The sequence below is a fragment of the Schistocerca piceifrons genome, chromosome 3, assembly GCF_021461385.2.
Source record: "Schistocerca piceifrons isolate TAMUIC-IGC-003096 chromosome 3, iqSchPice1.1, whole genome shotgun sequence".
NCBI lineage: Eukaryota > Metazoa > Arthropoda > Insecta > Orthoptera > Acrididae > Schistocerca > Schistocerca piceifrons.
In genome coordinates this window covers 213,834,607-213,851,054 of record NC_060140.1, presented here as the reverse complement: position 1 = coordinate 213,851,054, position 16,448 = coordinate 213,834,607, and the positions used below count along the sequence as shown (strand labels likewise).

At 47.5% G+C, this 16,448-nt stretch overlaps 1 protein-coding gene and 1 pseudogene across 1 annotated transcript in view; both read left to right on the top strand.

The window, feature by feature from the left end:
* The window catches only part of LOC124789567 (endothelin-converting enzyme homolog), a 600,524-nt gene that overhangs the window by 80,984 nt on the left and 503,092 nt on the right, over window positions 1-16,448 (top strand). The gene's annotated exons all lie outside the window — the stretch shown is intronic.
* LOC124790389 lies at window positions 1,826-1,943 on the top strand (annotated as a pseudogene).

Here is a 16,448-nt window from a genome sequence, read left to right as displayed (position 1 = left end):
CTTCAAATTGAGGAACAAATAGTAGTCTGAGGGAGCCAAGTCTGGAGAATAGGGGGGATGTGAAATGTGTTGGAATACTATTTCCAATAATTTTGCGACCACAACCGCTGAGGTGTGTGCTGGTGCATTGTCGTGATGGAAAAGGACTTTTTTGCGGTCCAATCGCCGGCGTTTTTCTCGCAGCTCGGTTTTCAAACGGTCCAGTAACGCGAATAATATGCACCTGTAATAGTTTTACCCTTTTCCAGATAGTCGATGAGGATTATCTCTTGCGAATCCCGAAAGACAGTCGCCATAACCTTTCCGGTCGAAGAAATGGTCTTCGCCTTTTTTGGTGCAGATTCTCCCTTGGTAACCCATTGTTTAGATTGGTCTCAGGAGTATAGTATCCATGTTTCATCCACAGTGACAAAACGACGCTTAAAGTCCTGCGGATTCTTCCTGAACAGCTGCAAACCATCCTTGCCACACTTCACACTTCGAAATGTTTATGCAAAATATTTTGTACCGGTACCCATTCATTCGAGATGCCCACAGCACTAGCAATCTCACGCACCTTACTGTTCTGTCATCTCTCACCATATCATGGATTTTGTCAATGATTTCTGGAGTCGTAACCTCCACAGGGCGTTCAGAATGTTCAGCATCACTTGTGCCCATATGACCACTCCGAAAATTTTGAAACCACTTATAAACTGTTCTAATAGAAGGTGCAGAGTCACTGTAATGTTCATCAGCTTCTCTTTAGTTTCCTGAGGCGTTTTGCCTTTCATAAAGTAATGTTTAATCACCACAGTAAATTCTTTTTCGTCCACTTTTTGACAATCACTCGACTTCCTTGATTTACACGAATGCCAAACACAAAGGAATAGACCAATATGGCTGAAACTTGGCGTGCGTTCTTTCCAAAGACGCTATTAACTAAATATGACCTCGATACGCGCCGGTGGTGCCATCTCTCGGACTTCGCACGGACTTTTCAGACGGCCCTCGTAGTCAGTCCTATCAGGCCCACAAATAACTGCATTGAGTTATGGGAAATATTCCAAGTAATAAACTTGAAGTTGATAATTACACAGGATTAACTTTTCTTTGATTGCATCAGTCTTGTCTGTGATATGTTACCAAATTTTTCTTCCTGTGCGCTAAAAAGATTTAATGAATTTAAATGTTGGTGATGTCGACGATAAAAGATTTTATCACTGCTCTGTTTATCCTTAACTCATTTTTTTCCCTAATGGCCGCCCTAAGTCAGACAGCATTCAGACTCCTTCATCAGAAGACATCATATCGTCTTTGTGGCTGATGTTGTAATGATGATCCAGTGCATGGTTTTCCAGCTGGTAAGAGTGTGATATTAAGAACATTGCGTGGCTTTCAAACTATACGAACAGCGAATCTATTCCGATTCAGCGTTGGACGATGTGTCTTTTCCACCGTTTCTGCAAATGGAGAACGTAAATCTAATTTAACACGGTTGGTATTATTGGCAAACTGTGACAAGCCGACTGCGTTGCTCTAGCGACAGCCGGCTGCAGCCGTACGCTCTCCTCCGTACCCTTAGTCCAACATACCACAGCGCCCGGAGCGCAGAGCCAAGGCGATCACGCTCCCGGAGCGTTGCTAGGCCAGACCTGACCTAGACTATACTCATCCAGTGTTTGACAATGAGAGCATTTAGCGACTTCCAGCAGACTTCAAATACAATTTCAAAACTTTTCCAAACGTTTTCAGTTTTGGTTTTGCTGTTTTTGCTTGTCTGTGTCTGCATAAACCAAAACTAATAAAAAACCAACATAATTAGGGATTTTCGTCTTCATCCATAGCCAACGGCCTTGCCGCAGTGGTTACACCGGTTCCCTTCAGATAATCGAAGTTAAGCGCTGTCGGACTGGGCTAGCACTTGGTTGGGTGACCATCCGGTCTGCCGAGCGCTGTTGGCGAGTGGGTGAGGCAAACTGAGGAGCTACTTGATTAAGAAGTAGCAGCTCCGGTCTCGTAAACTTACAGACGGCTGGGAGAGCGGTGTGCTGACCACATGCCCCTCCATATCCACATCCAGCGATGCCTGTGGGCTGAGGATTACACGGCGGTCGGTCGGTACAATTGGGCGGCCTTCATGGCCTGTTCCGGCGGAATTTAGCTTAGTTTCAGGCTTCAACCGTAAGGGGCTTACATGCTTAACGTCAGGTATTTAACACCTTAAGTCATTCGTAAAGTAATCAGATGTTTGAAGCTGTTTTATACAGTGGAGATCGATTCCTTGATGAATCGAATGTCGAGGGTTACTGATAATCACGGAACGAAACACGACGACACTAGAATTGTGGTGCAAATGCTAAGTTTCTGGAACGGCTCAGTTTAGAAGTCTATCGAAACAAAAACGTTGGAAAACTTAATAAATTCGGACTGAGGCTTCCGGTTGAAGAAAGACTTGGGATCAAGCACTCTGTATGCAGGGTGAACCAAAAAGAAAAAACAGACTTCAATTGTTTATTGCAGACAAACTACGAAAGATAGAAGTACATTGCACACGTCACTGGATAGAGGAAGATTCAATGTTTTACGTTCCACAGACCCTACGCCTCACAGTCAACTTGAGCACCATGCCTTGCTCGAGAAACTTGGAAATTATAGTCCATTTCATTCCACACACGAATTACCGGCCGTTGTGACCGAGCGGTTCTGGGCGCTTCAATCTGGAACCGCACGACTGCTACGGTCGCAGGTTCGAATCCTGCCTCGGGCATGGATGTGCGTGATGTCCTTAGGTTAGTTAGGTTTAAGTAGGTCTAAGTTCTAGGGGACTGATGACCTCAGAAGTTAAGTCCCATAGTGCTCAGAGCCATTTGAACCAAACTATCACTTGATAAACTAATTAACGAACTGTTCTGTTGATGTACAATATTCAGCATTAAGAAGTCTACAAGTTCATCTGAAACTTCAACTACTCATTGATCCCAGACGGTCGTGTCGACTGCTGTAGCTAAGGTCTCAAACTGGGCTGAGCTCGCCGGCGCTCAACACTACATTGACCTCAGTGCGAGGGCGCTGCCGATGGTGAGAGGCAGGCGTGGTCTTCTGGAGCCCCTCCCATTCGTCGCTACGAACCTCGCTAATGTCTTTGGTATCGATTAGCGCCGCCGACTTAGATGTGACACCGCGCTCTCGGGACTAAATCTCATGTTATTGCTTTCGATAAAGAGAAACCGGTGCGTGGAGAAACCTGTGCGTGTTCCGAAGGAAGCAGAAGCAACATGAGTGTTTTTCCTTGAGCGGTGTGGTTTCGGGTAGCGAGGTATCGTCCAGATGAAGAGGGCAGTAAAGCGGCGATCGCCGAACAGAGGAAGCCGACGTTAAGGGTCGTCGTAAAAGTAGCTCGTTGGTGTGGCGCTGGTAATAGCGGGTGGCGCGCCTGGTGGGGGATATGTAATTAGCGGCGGCTTTCTAGGCCTCGCAACGAGGAGCAGCCGGGCGGAGATCTAAGCGAACAGGCCGCCAGGGGCACTGCACATGCCATCGCACAGTGCCTTAACTCCTCAGCTACCCGGCGTGGGAAACTGTGCCAGCACATACTTCTCGTAAATTCGAGAGCAAACATCTTGAAGTCTGTTGAACATCTCTGTGGCGCTCTCGCGCTTGCAAAATATGGTGTTGTGGTCATGCCGGCCGGAGTGGCCCAGCGGTTCTAGGCGCTACAGTCTGGAACCGCGCGACCGCTACGGTCGCAGGTTCGAATCCTGCCTCGATGACCTCAGAAGTTAAGTCCCATAGTGCTCAGAGCCATTTTTTTGTTGTGGTCATCACTCAAAGACTGGTTCCATGCAACTTCCTGGCAGATTAAAACTGTGTGACGGACCGAGACTCGAACTCGGGACCTTTGCCTTTCGCGGGCAAGTGCTCTACCAACTGAGCTACCCAAGCACTACTCACGCCCCGTCCTCACAGCTTTACTTCTGCCAGTACCTCGTCTGCTACCTTCCAAACTTTACAGAAGCTCTCCTGCGAACCTTGCAGAAGTTGAAACGCCCGCTAAACCGGCTGGGCAGAACAGGTAATAGGATTGTGGAAAGGGGCCAAAGGTTGAGGTCAGTTTCTCCTTCTAATTCACATTTATTGTAATTGAATAACCTTTACAACCAAAGCGGCACATATGCGGATCTTTACCGAATGCAACTTTTTCACGGCTGAAGGCTTCCAACACGAAATCTTAACAAATCAACAAGATAACAATAAAATAATTTAAAAACCCAAAAAGCAACATATGCAAAGTACAACACAAATGGCTGAGGGCCAAATAAAATTTGAAAACTTTAGAGTATATTACCATAAGCCTTCATAAAGGCAGAAGGCCAGCATGTTTAACAACAATAAATCTTAAAAATCTAATTAAGATAGCAATAAAATAATTTAAAAAATATATATATGCAAAGTACAATACCAATGGCTGAGGCCACAATTAAACTTCAAAATTTTAAAATATATTAACATAATCTTTTAAAGGCAGAAGGTCGCAATGTTTAAGCTTGAAAGATAAATTTAAAAATTAATTTTGCAAAATTTTAAGAAATCAAACAAATAACCATAAGCTTAAAATTTAAAGTAGCTGACAAGAGATAATTAAAAACCGGGCACTCAGAAACTCTCCAGGGAGGTCACTCTACCCGCGTTCACTTGGGCTCACCACCTGTCTCGCCTAACTATACTTGATCCGTCGGAATCCAACCAGGGGACAGCCACGGACCGACCGACACAACTACTTGCTTCCCGTCAATCAGTACATGAGAACTCAAACCAGCAGTGTTACAAACGTGGTAATCCACAAAGGAATTGTATTAGCTGTCAAACTACACTGAACTTCGAAGTCCTGGGTGGGTGAACCACTAAGCTCGTAGCGATCGGACAGCTGCACACACGCTGCGACACTGCGCAGGGCCCGGCAGCGGACACAGGCAACTGCACCGCACGGAGATGTCTTCCCTGGTCCGCACCAACCGACCGACTGCCTGCTGCTCCGTCCGCGACTGCTGCTCCGTCGCGACTGCACTGCTGGCGCGCCTCTGACTCGCTTCCATACACACGAGGGCGGATGTACTGGCTCGGACCCAACCATGCAGAGGAAACGCGCTCACTGGCCCAAACGACATCCCTGCACCAGGAAAGGACCGACCTAAGTTCCACAAGTTGGTAATTGTAGTGGCCCAGAAGCGCTCAGAGAATCAGTTACATGTCGCCCGATCAGACGACCGACCTCTCAGAGCCAGTATGTCGACAACATTTAAAATAACTTGTCAAAGGAAATCACACCACTACACACACAACCTGCCGAAGACCTGAACGACACCCAACAGTAACTAAACACACACGAAGACAAATCGGGAGTCGATGTGTGTGACACACACACAGACACGACACGACACGACTCATGGACGATCGGCGAGGCAAACCGCGTCATCCGGTTGGACGACCGACCGACGATCCACCAAGACTGTGGCCCGGTTCAAGTGATGCCTGGCGGCAATGGTCGGGCGAGCCATGTCGACACAGACCTCACTGCTCCAACCCGACTGCACTAGTAACGCATTGCAACTCCCCGACTGGCAGGTCCGGACTGCGCTCCAGAAGCGTTCCAACCGACTGGCAGACCCGAACTCCCGACGGGAACTGCCTCATGCCCTACAAAACCGGGAAGTAATAGCAGTCGAGCAAAGATACTACGAGAGGGGATGTATCGATACGCGCTGCAAACGCCGCTCAAGGTCAGGCAAAGCAGCAACTCAGTGACAGTAGTAATTTAAATTAACGTAGTGAGGTAGAAGTACGTTAAAAACAGGGTGTAAAATACATGATGGCGGGAACACCAGCAACGCACGCCTCACAACTTTCCATTCTAATGTGTGTTCAGCGTTAAGTGCTGCAAGCTAGAACTTATGTACTGCCATCAACCCTTAGTGTTCGTCTAAAATTGTCCCCCGCCCCTCCACTCTCATGGCCAATTCAATAAATTAGCTTATCAATTTGATTTCAGTGACATGCTGCCTTACAGATGAAGGCGATGGATAGGGCACCACGGATATGATTCCTGACTTGACATGTGTTTCGTTGGGACGATGTTTTTAGTGATATTTGAATATCTCGTCTACACAGGGAGAGATGACCATCGCAATACAATCAGATGTATTACCGAATTTATAAAGTGAAACGAAGTATAAACCTTATATTTACAACTTCTCTGTGCTGTTCTTTAGAGAGTCTGAAAGTGAGGAGGCGTCCTGTGACAGTGGTAGATATTAGCACTCCGTCATGAACCAAAAGTCCATGTACTCACGGGGCGGGCATTCGCCTTCCCTACCATGAACAACTTGCGCACGAAATAGCGCAATTGGGCAAGGATCTAAGCAGAGTGTATGACCTGAAATCACGTGACCGGAAGTGCAATCATCTCGGATTTGTAGAGTATAAAAGGATGCATGTTGGCCGTATCTAATCAGTCTTCTGGGGTAGTTGAAAGTGCCAACAAGGATTCCTCCAAAGTGCTTAACATGCCTCAACTATTAGGGAGGAGGACGAGACCAACTGACGAACGCTTTGGTTTATGGTTACTACTGGAGAACCTGGACAATCTTGTTTCTGACATTGGTAACATAAATTACACCGAAAATGGTACGCTCCTTAGCAGGAAGATTTTAAGTGTGCTCACTCCTATTACAAAGCCTTTTTGCGATAACATTATGGTAGTTAAAATCTGTGGTCAAGAGTACTGTCAGGAGCAGTTAGAGAAGGGACGATCTGTAATGTTAAAGGAGGAGATGTGTGGCTCATTTAACTATTACCTACGCTCCAAGTTAGCCACCGCAAGACATGGTGTCAAGGCGAAGCTACCATTTCTCCTACATGGAAGCGACAGTGTGACAGCAAGAAGAATATTGGACAAAATCGGCAAGGGAGCACTGGAGACTATTTCGAAGAAATATAAAAATCCTGTAGCTATACCATATAAAGTGGAATTAGCGGACGTTAAATTGGATGTTCTAATGGAGGAGTTGCCCGGAATATTGCAGCAGCTACTTGTAGACGTTTATTGCCTTTTGAATTTAGACATAACGCAAGACTTTCCCGGAATTTTTAATAAAATGAAGGTGTGCTTCTACTTAATATCAACCCACGACTTCTGCATGGAAGGAGAGCATCAGGGACGCAACAATGTGATTATGGACAATGATAAAACAGCTGGAATAGACTGGTTAACGTGGATGAGCTCCAGTTGTAAGGTAAAGGTATATAACAAATTTATATGTCAAGTCACAAGTCCAGGAGTAAACAAAGTTATAGGTAATCATCTTATAGATTTTATAAAGTGTCCAGACACGCGACTACGTGAAACTTTAACGTCTTATTTGGCTAAGGAGCATGGCATTATCAGGCTGGAGGCCACAATATACAGTGCAAAGCTGTTTTTAAGTGTGTTAGACACCAACAAGCAGTATTTACAATGTGCTTACTCTGTGCCAATTGCATCCATGTGGCGTCAGCTAACTAATAATTTACAGAACAGTTGCTGTGTGGTGTTTAACAACGTTCTACAATTTGTCTACTGGGGTAATAAGAACTCCCGAAAGTTGACTGGTGTGCAAGTAAGTTTGCCTGATTCTCAACACGGAGAAAAGCTTATAAGTTATATTCTGTCTGCTTACAGTTTTGACTCTCTGCCTGTAAACTACGAGGAGGTTCTTAACTTTGACTCCAACAAAGACAATATAAGTATTATGCGTAAATGTTATGTTAAAGCAGGAGAAACTATTTTTCTCAGTCTAGAACCCTGTTCTCCACAATACCGTCCGATACAGATATCGCCGCATTGGGACTGGTTCCTACAAAGGAAAAGGACCAACGTGTTAGACTGACTTAAACCACTCCCCATCAAAGAAATTACTCCTTTAAGTGCAGTTAGTGTTTTAAGTGTACGGAAAAGAAAACTGGAGATGGAGGATCTCGAAGTAAAGAAAAGGAAAGTGTAGTATATGGAGAAGACAACTGCTATAAAGAAGGAATATAAGCTGCAACTGGAAAAGGGAGAAGCTATTGCCGATGTGCAGGCCAGGTTTACGTACGGATTTAAACATTCTGTATGGTAAAATCTAACTACCAACTGGGAATACAAGATAATAGCGTTTACTGTAAGGAGCAGTGGTAAGTGCCCGTATGGTGATGTACTGGCCAAAATCAGTGGAATCGAGAACGTTTACTATATTAAGAGACACACGAAAAATGTGTTTATCAAACTGCATTCCTCCTTAGGGCTGCTTAAAAAGGATGGATACATTATATCGAAGTGTGGTGGGCTCGATGTCGTGCACTTAGCAACAGAACAGCCGTTTGCAGAGCTTACAACCAACGGAATAACAACCTTTAATGGCAATTCGTTTGCAAAAGTTGTAAATTTAAAGTTCTATACCGAAATACCGCAAGGATGTGCAGCAGAACAACTCTCTGGTGGCGACGATATGAACTAAGCCAGTTGCAGTCCAGACCCAATGGAGAACACACATGCTTGAAATTGGGTACATAATAAAGACAAGTCCTTTTTTCCTGCCATTTTCTTTGCTTAGTAGAGATAACTGGCGTGTGACGCATTATCATGTTGGAATTTGAAATTCGCTCCATTTTTCTGGGCGAGTTAGCGTGGCACTTCCCCCCAAAATTACAACTTCCCGTAAAAATCCGCCATCTTGGATTTGTCATCGCCGCCATCTTGGTACTTTGGGCTAGAACACAGGTTATCCCAATACTTACAGGAGGGTGGCCGCGCTGTGTGTAGATATCTGGAAGGTGAGTGTGCGGGATGTGCGAGTGTTTCAGCGATCTCCGACATCTGCCCAAGGCAGCTAGTGCTACAGACTGGGTCGCAGTTTAAGCGTGTCGTGTTTAGCGCTTCCCAACATCGCGGTTGACTCTGTCTGTACAGTGGTATTTTCTGTTGCCTCTATCCTATCACGCAGTAGAGTTTTCCTTATTCTGAACGTAGCAGAGAGAATCAATTTAGGAATTCTATAGTGCTTTAAAAACTAGTCGCGACGCCAAATTACCGACCGATAGCGATCTCCGACAGCTATCCACAACAACAACAACTACAACAACAACAACTACAACAACAACAACAACTACTACTACTACTACTACTACTACTACTACTACTACTACTACTTACTATTACTGGTTGGATCATGTTTTGAGTGTGTTGTGTTTAGTGCTTCTCAATACATTGCAAAGCACTCCGTCTTGCAGTGGTATTTGCTGTTGCCTCTATTCTATAAGGGGCGTTCAAAAAGAAACGAGCTGGAGGCATAATTACAGAAACCAGTACCTGTATGTTAGAGGTATTGACTCTTGCTGTTGAGCCACTTATCCCACTGTGACACAAGGCGGTGAATGGCTGTCTCATAAAATTCCTGGGTCTGCAGTGTTAACCAATTCCGCATATACAGTTGGACGTCGTCGTCAGAGGTGAATAGTTTGCCCCTCAGAGCCTTTTTAAGGGGACCAAAAATGGCTTAATCACAGAGGCGTACACGCACGCGTCCGGGATGTGCGGGCGTAGCCAGCACGGGTGTGGGTGTGGGTTGCTCCCTCACCCAGCCGGCGCGGACAGGACCAGCCTGCAGTCGATGGATGGCGCGCTTCGTTCAAATGGTTCAAATGGCTCTGAGCACTATGGGACTTAACATCTCTGGTCATCAGTCCCCTAGAACTTAGAACTACTTAAACCTAACTAACCTAAGGACACCACACACACCCATGTCCGTGGCAGGATTCGAACCTGCGACCGTAGCGGTCGCGCGGTTCCAGACTGTAGCGACTAGAACCGCTCGGCCACTCCGGCCGGCGGCGCGCTTCGTGATTGCGAGTTTGTGTGGTCGTCAGGATTTTTTTCCCACCAGATATCTTTAGAGGAAACGTTGTGGCGGAGGAGGTTGTTTATGCTCTCAAACGTCGGTGTGTGCAAGACCTCGGATATATTTAGCGGAACGATCTATCTGTGACGGAAATTTCATTACTTTATTTGCATAATGTTTGCATGTCATACGCAAACGTTTAAAATATGTTTTATTATGAGGAAGGGCATCTGTTAAGTTGAAGTGAGGGTTTTAAGCATCCATTTGACTCCTGCAAACTGTTAAACAATTAACTTGACAGGATAGTGCAAATGGATTATTTCATTTTATTTTTAATATCGAAATTGCGTCAGCTTTCCCTTTGTCTCCAGCATTAGCCAATAGGATACAGTATTCTGAGGAGAGCTCCATCTTCGTGTTTGGAGACGTTGGTTCACACAGACAAGCAGTGGGCTCTTGTGAGAGACAGAGAGAGGAGGCGAGTCTGGAATTTGCTTTGTTTGGGAGGCCCCGAGATCAAAGAACACCAACATCCGGTCCATGGTCGGTGGTATTTACCAATGTTATCTGTAATTAGTAGACTGGGGTGTGTTGACCTTCGTGGCGGCGCCCTGGCGATAGACACACACATGGGGCAAGATCCTAAACAGTGACTACTATAATGCACTCCATTCCATTCCATTCCCTGGTGATTGCAGTTATTATTTCATGGGGAGCAAGGGTGGGAGGGGGTTGCAGTCATGATGCATACCCAAGTGGGGGAACCCTGTCTTCCAGAAACTGGTTAGATAAAGAATATGTATCAACATGTTATTGACTGTGATTTGAATTTCCTGTCGTGAGATCCTTCTTGTCCAGCATGCTGTGGGTCCTTTTCCTACCATTTTTTTCTGGTATCAGTGGCGAGGGAGGGGTCGAGGGGAATGGGGATGGGACGTCCTCTGGTGGTGGCGCTATGCACTAGCTCAGTCGTTCCCTGCATGTCAAGGTGAGTGCACACATGAAAATATTCCAATAAGACAACACCTCCAATATGCAACAGTGTTCTTGCTGGATGTGTGCTTCTTCCACTAAATAAAAGTGAGATCCAGTCCATGCGAATTGAGTTTTATAAATAAACAGTACATCCTATACTTTTTGAATATCCTGATGAGAGACCCTTCTTCTTCGACACAGACAGCAGCTTAGAGCCCATGGCGGAATCCATTGTCAGTCAGGCATTTGCCTTGGAAGGAGTTCTCACGTGTGTTGGTATTCCGCATGAGTTTGCTGGGTAAATGCTGCTTTGTTTGCAGTTCACTCTGACTACGACGGAAGGCACATGCAGGCCAAGCAGTGGCACGCTGCGGGACGAGAGAGAGAGAGAGAGAGAGAGAGAGAGAGAGAGGGGGGGGGGGGGAGAGTATGTTTCGACAGGAAATTCTTGGGTGCTTTTGTTCGGGGATTAATGTTTGGAAATTAGCGTGACATCCGGTCTGTCAGTCACGGGGCCTGAACGGACACCGACATGAGACGCGGGCACTGACGAACACGTACGTCACTTCGCAGGGCCCCAGGTGCACCTGACCTTCGGGCAGCCTGCGCTGACACCGGGGGCGGGCTAGCAGACGATGTGTGCCTCACAACTGAAAGAATTTTATCAGTGTAATTACATGTGATAGGTGTTTCATGACGGTATTCCTTACACGGTGAATGAAAAAGCTTCACAATTGTTTAAGTATTTCATATATCACTTGCTTTCCCTTAAATTGTTTAAATAAATAACATTCCAAATAAATAATATTCCAAATTGCCTATCAACTGACCCTTCTCCCTTCCAATTACCGGGAGGGGGAGGGCTGGGGGGTTTCCCAGAAGGGGATTTAATTAGTTGATCGATTTAATTAATTAGTGATATCAAAAGTGTGCTTGTATCGGCGACGCGAGTTCTCAGAGGGATGGTGGAGTAGAGGGGAGGGGTAGGGAGCCCAGTAGGTTAAGGACCTGTCAATCAAGAGGCGCCGGCCGAAGTGGCCGTGCGGTTAAAGGAGCTGCAGTCTGGAACCGCAAGACCGCTACGGTCGCAGGTTCGAATCCTGCCTCGGGCATGGATGTTTGTGATGTCCTTAGGTTAGTTAGGTTTAACTAGTTCTAAGTTCTAGGGGACTAATGACCTCAGCAGTTGAGTCCCATAGTGCTCGGAGCCATTTTTTTGAATCAAGAGGCAGGATTTTCCCCAGGGGGTCATAATGCTCTCAGCAGAACGATAGGTTGAGCACCTGTCAATCACAGGAGAGCAATAGGTTTGCCCCTGAATGCATACTTGCCCATGAATGTGGGCAACCCACAGTAACAACTTGTGCTGAAACATTGATTGCCCATTTACTAATGTTGTTTTTGAACTGTGTTGTCGAGAAATGTGCCAGAGCACAGCCTAAGAATCGAATTCTTGACAACCCCTGCTGTAAACTGTTTACCGCCATGGTTAACGTATACCATGCATGGCAAAATGGTGCTATGCAAAATTGGCGCCAAGGCAACTGTGGTGCACCGTGAGCGATAAGGGCTAGGGATGAGCGATGGCTGTAGAGGGGCGAGTAGATGTTCATCTGCTGAGCAACTGAACGCCCAGATGAACTAAGGTGCTATCTGCAGTGTCTCCTCAACAGCTGTTCGGAGAACGTTGCTGCCCATGGGCCTCTGCAGCAGGTGCCTGTTTCATGCAAGTATGGTGACTGCTGTTCATTGGCGACAAAGTCCGGAATTTGCACGCCAATGCTGCAAGTGGATGTCCACTGAATGACCTTTACAGATGAATCGCGTTTCATGCTCTGCTGGACGAACGGTTGTTGGCGTGTACGGTATGACATATCTGAAAGCAAAGAGCCTGGGAGAATTGTCGGTAGGGTACAGGCTGGACTAGGGAGCGATATGGTCTGGCGAATGTTTTCGTCGCATTCCCTAGGTGATCTCGTCATTCTGGAATGCACAACGGATCGACAGCAGTATCCATTTATCCTTGGGACCATATCCACCTGTACATGCAGTTCGTTGTTCCTTTGAAAGACGGCATCTAGCAGCAGCCAGTACAGTGGGTTTTCCAGCAGGAAAATGCAATATGCCACACAGTTCATAATGTATGTATGGGGTTCTAAGAGCATCAGGATGGGTTTACTGTACTACCCAGGCCATCACACTCCTCAGAATTAAACTCAGTCGAAAATCTGTGGGACTACATCGATCGGGTTGTTCGTGGCGTGGATTCTCAACCGAGAAACCTATCGAAGCTGGCCATGGCACTAGAGTCTGCATGGCTCTACAGCCCTGACAGTTCCTTCTAGAACCTCTCCCTGTACGTCTCTCAGCAGTATGCGATGCGAAAGGTGGTTATTCAGGCTTCCGAGAGGCGGTTACGTTAATGTTACTGGACAGTGTAAAAAGAATGATCGATATTGTGGCTGTGGACTCCAGCGAAAAGAAGAAAGCCCAGGCACCTAGAAGCAGCTTGATTCGAGAGTCCGGGACACGATGGGTGCCAGAGAACTACAAAGAGGCTGGCATGATCGGAGGATGTGGAATACGGGAAGCGAGAACTGGCGCCAGCCGCCAAATACTGGGAATATGATGGTGAAATTCGGTCAGCAGTGATATGAAATATTGAAAATAATATTTTTGTTCCCAGTGGAAGCCGTTAGGCAGTCAATCTGCAAGTTGGACGGGGTGGCCATAATGTCCGTTTGGTAATGTACTCTGTGCCGATAAAAATCGTGGGATAGCAATATGCGGTAGTATCGCGCACGCAAGGTGTAAAAGGGCAAGACAAGGCAGGAAATGGCAGTGCATTGGCGGAGCTGTTATTTGTACTCAGGTGATCTATGTGGAAAGGTTCAGATGGCTCTGAGCACTATGGGACTTAACATCTGAGGTCATCAGTCCCCTAGAACTTAGAACTACTTAAACCTAACTAACCTAAGGACATCACACATCCATGCCCGAGGCAGGATTCGAACCTGCGACCGTAGCAGCAGCGCGGTCCCAGACTGAAGCGCCTAGAACCGCTTAAGTGGAAAGGTTTCTGACGTGGTTATGGCTGCACGATGGGAATTAACAAACCTTGAAGGCGGAAGCTCGACACATGGCAGATTCCATTTTGGAAATGATTAGGGAATTCAATATTCCGAGATCCACAGTGTCAAGGAAGTGCCGAGATAACCAGAAGTCAGGCATTACCTCTCAGCACGGACAACGCAGTGGCCTACGACCTTCACTTAATGACCGAGAGCTATGGCGTTTGCGCAGAGTTGTTCGCGCTAACAGACAAGCAACACTGCGTGAAACAACCACAGAAAACAATGTGGGACGTACGAGGAGCGTATCCATTAGGACTGTGCGGCGAAATTTGGCGTTAATGGGCTATGGCAGCAGATGACCGACGCAAGTGCCATTGTTACCAGCACGACATCGCCTGCACCGATTCTCCTGGGCTCGTGACCTTATCCGTTGTACCTTAGACGACTGGAAAACCGTGGCGCGGGCAGAGGAGTCTCGATTTCAGTTGAAAGAGCTGGTGGTAGGGTTCGAGTGCGGCGGAGACCCGACGAAGTCATTGACACAGTTTGTTAGCAAGGCGTTGCATAAGTTGGTGGATCAAAAATGGTGTGCGCTGTGTTCACATGGAACGTTCGACTACTTGGAGACGATCTGCAGCCATTCATGGACTTCATGTCCGCCCCCGGTAGCTGACTGGTCAGCGCGACAGACTGTCAATCCTAAGGGCCCGGATTCGATTCCCGGCTGCGTCGGAAATTTTCTCCGCTCAGGGACTGGGTGTTGTGTTGTTCTAATCATCATCATTTCATCCCCATCGACGCGCAAGTCGCCGAAGTGGCGTCAAATCATAAGAACGGTCTACCCGACGGGAGCCCCTAGTGACGCGACATTTATTTTTATTGACTTCATGTTCCCAAACTACAATGGAATGTTTATGGAGGACAATGCGCCATGTCGAACAGCTGTTTTGAAGAACATTCTGGATAGTTCGAGCAAATGACCTGGCCACCCATCGAAACTAAACGGGCCATGAAGGCCCAAAGGTACCGAGCGGCCAACGTGTCGTCCTCAGGTGACACTGCATGCTGATCTGGAGGGGCATGTGCTCAGCACACCGCTCTCCCGGTCCTATGTCAGTTTATGAGACCGAAAGCGCCAGTTCTCGGATCAAGTAGCTCCTCAGTTTGGCTCACTAGGCCTGAGTGTCCCCACTTGTCAACAGCGCTTGGGAGATGGGATGGTCACCCACACAGGTGCTAGCCAAACGGAGGCAGCCAACAGTACACGGTGTTCCCAGGTGGTAATCGGGTGCAATTACTAACCGGGCCCGATGTTGCTTAACTTCCCTGATCGGACGAGAAGCGGAACATGGTATGGCCGTTGCCCATCCATCGAACATTTATGGGAAATTATCGAGAGGTGAGACTGTGCACAAAATCCTGCACCGGCAGCACTTTCGCAATTATGGACGGCTATAAAGGCGACATGGCCCAATATTTCTGCAGGGGACTTCTAACGACTTGGGGAGTCCATGCTACTTCGGGCTCCTGCACTACGCCGGGTGAAAGCAGCTCCGACAGGACATTAGGAGATATCCCATAATTTTTGTTGCCTCAGTGTAGATGGATGTTGTGGTGTCACCGCCAGACACCACACTTGCTAGGTGGTAGCCTTTAAATCTGCCGAGGTCCGTTAGTATACGTCAGACCCGCGTGTCGCCACTGTCAGTGATTGCAGACCGAGAGCCGCCACACGGCAGGTCTAGTCTAGAGAGACTCCCTAGCACTCGCCCCAGTTGTACAGCCGACTTTGCTAGCGATGGTTCACTGACTACATACGCTCTCATTTGCAGAGACGTCAGTTTAGCATAGCCTTCAGTTACGTCATTTGCTACGACCTAGCAAGGCGCCATATTCTTCAAGAATGTATTCTGAACAGATAATATTGTGACTCATGTACCGTCAAGAGCGACGTTCATCATTAATGGATTAAAGTGAAGCATCAAACTAGCTACGTCCGCTCGTGCATTTCGGCCTCCTCTAGTAACACGGTGTTGGCTCTTCTGCCAAGACAACAGATGTGACACAATTCACGAAACGACTGCTCTGGCCGCGGCGCCACTGGGATACACGTTGTCGGGCCAGTTCCGCGGTCGGGTGTGATCGCTCGGGGGCGGGTTTGTTCGGTCGCTGTGCAGTAGCGCGTGTACCCACGGCGCGGGCCGCGCGCTCACGCATAGTGCGTGGAGCGGACAGCGGCTCGGTCGGCCGGCTGCGCGCCGTCTCGGGTTTCCCGGAACGCAGCCAGGCACGCAGCCGAGGGCGCGCACTCACCGGCCCTCTGCCTCTCCTCCAGACACCGGAGAAGCGGCAGCCATTTTGCGGAAGGCTGACAAGCCACAATTGCCGCCTTCCCTCAGACTTGGCCGGTTTCTCTGCGCCTCGGGACTCGCTTTCCACTGGCGCCGCGGGGCTTCACAGATGATGTTACCCCCATTAGCCCGAGCGCTTCCTCGCCGCAGCTACT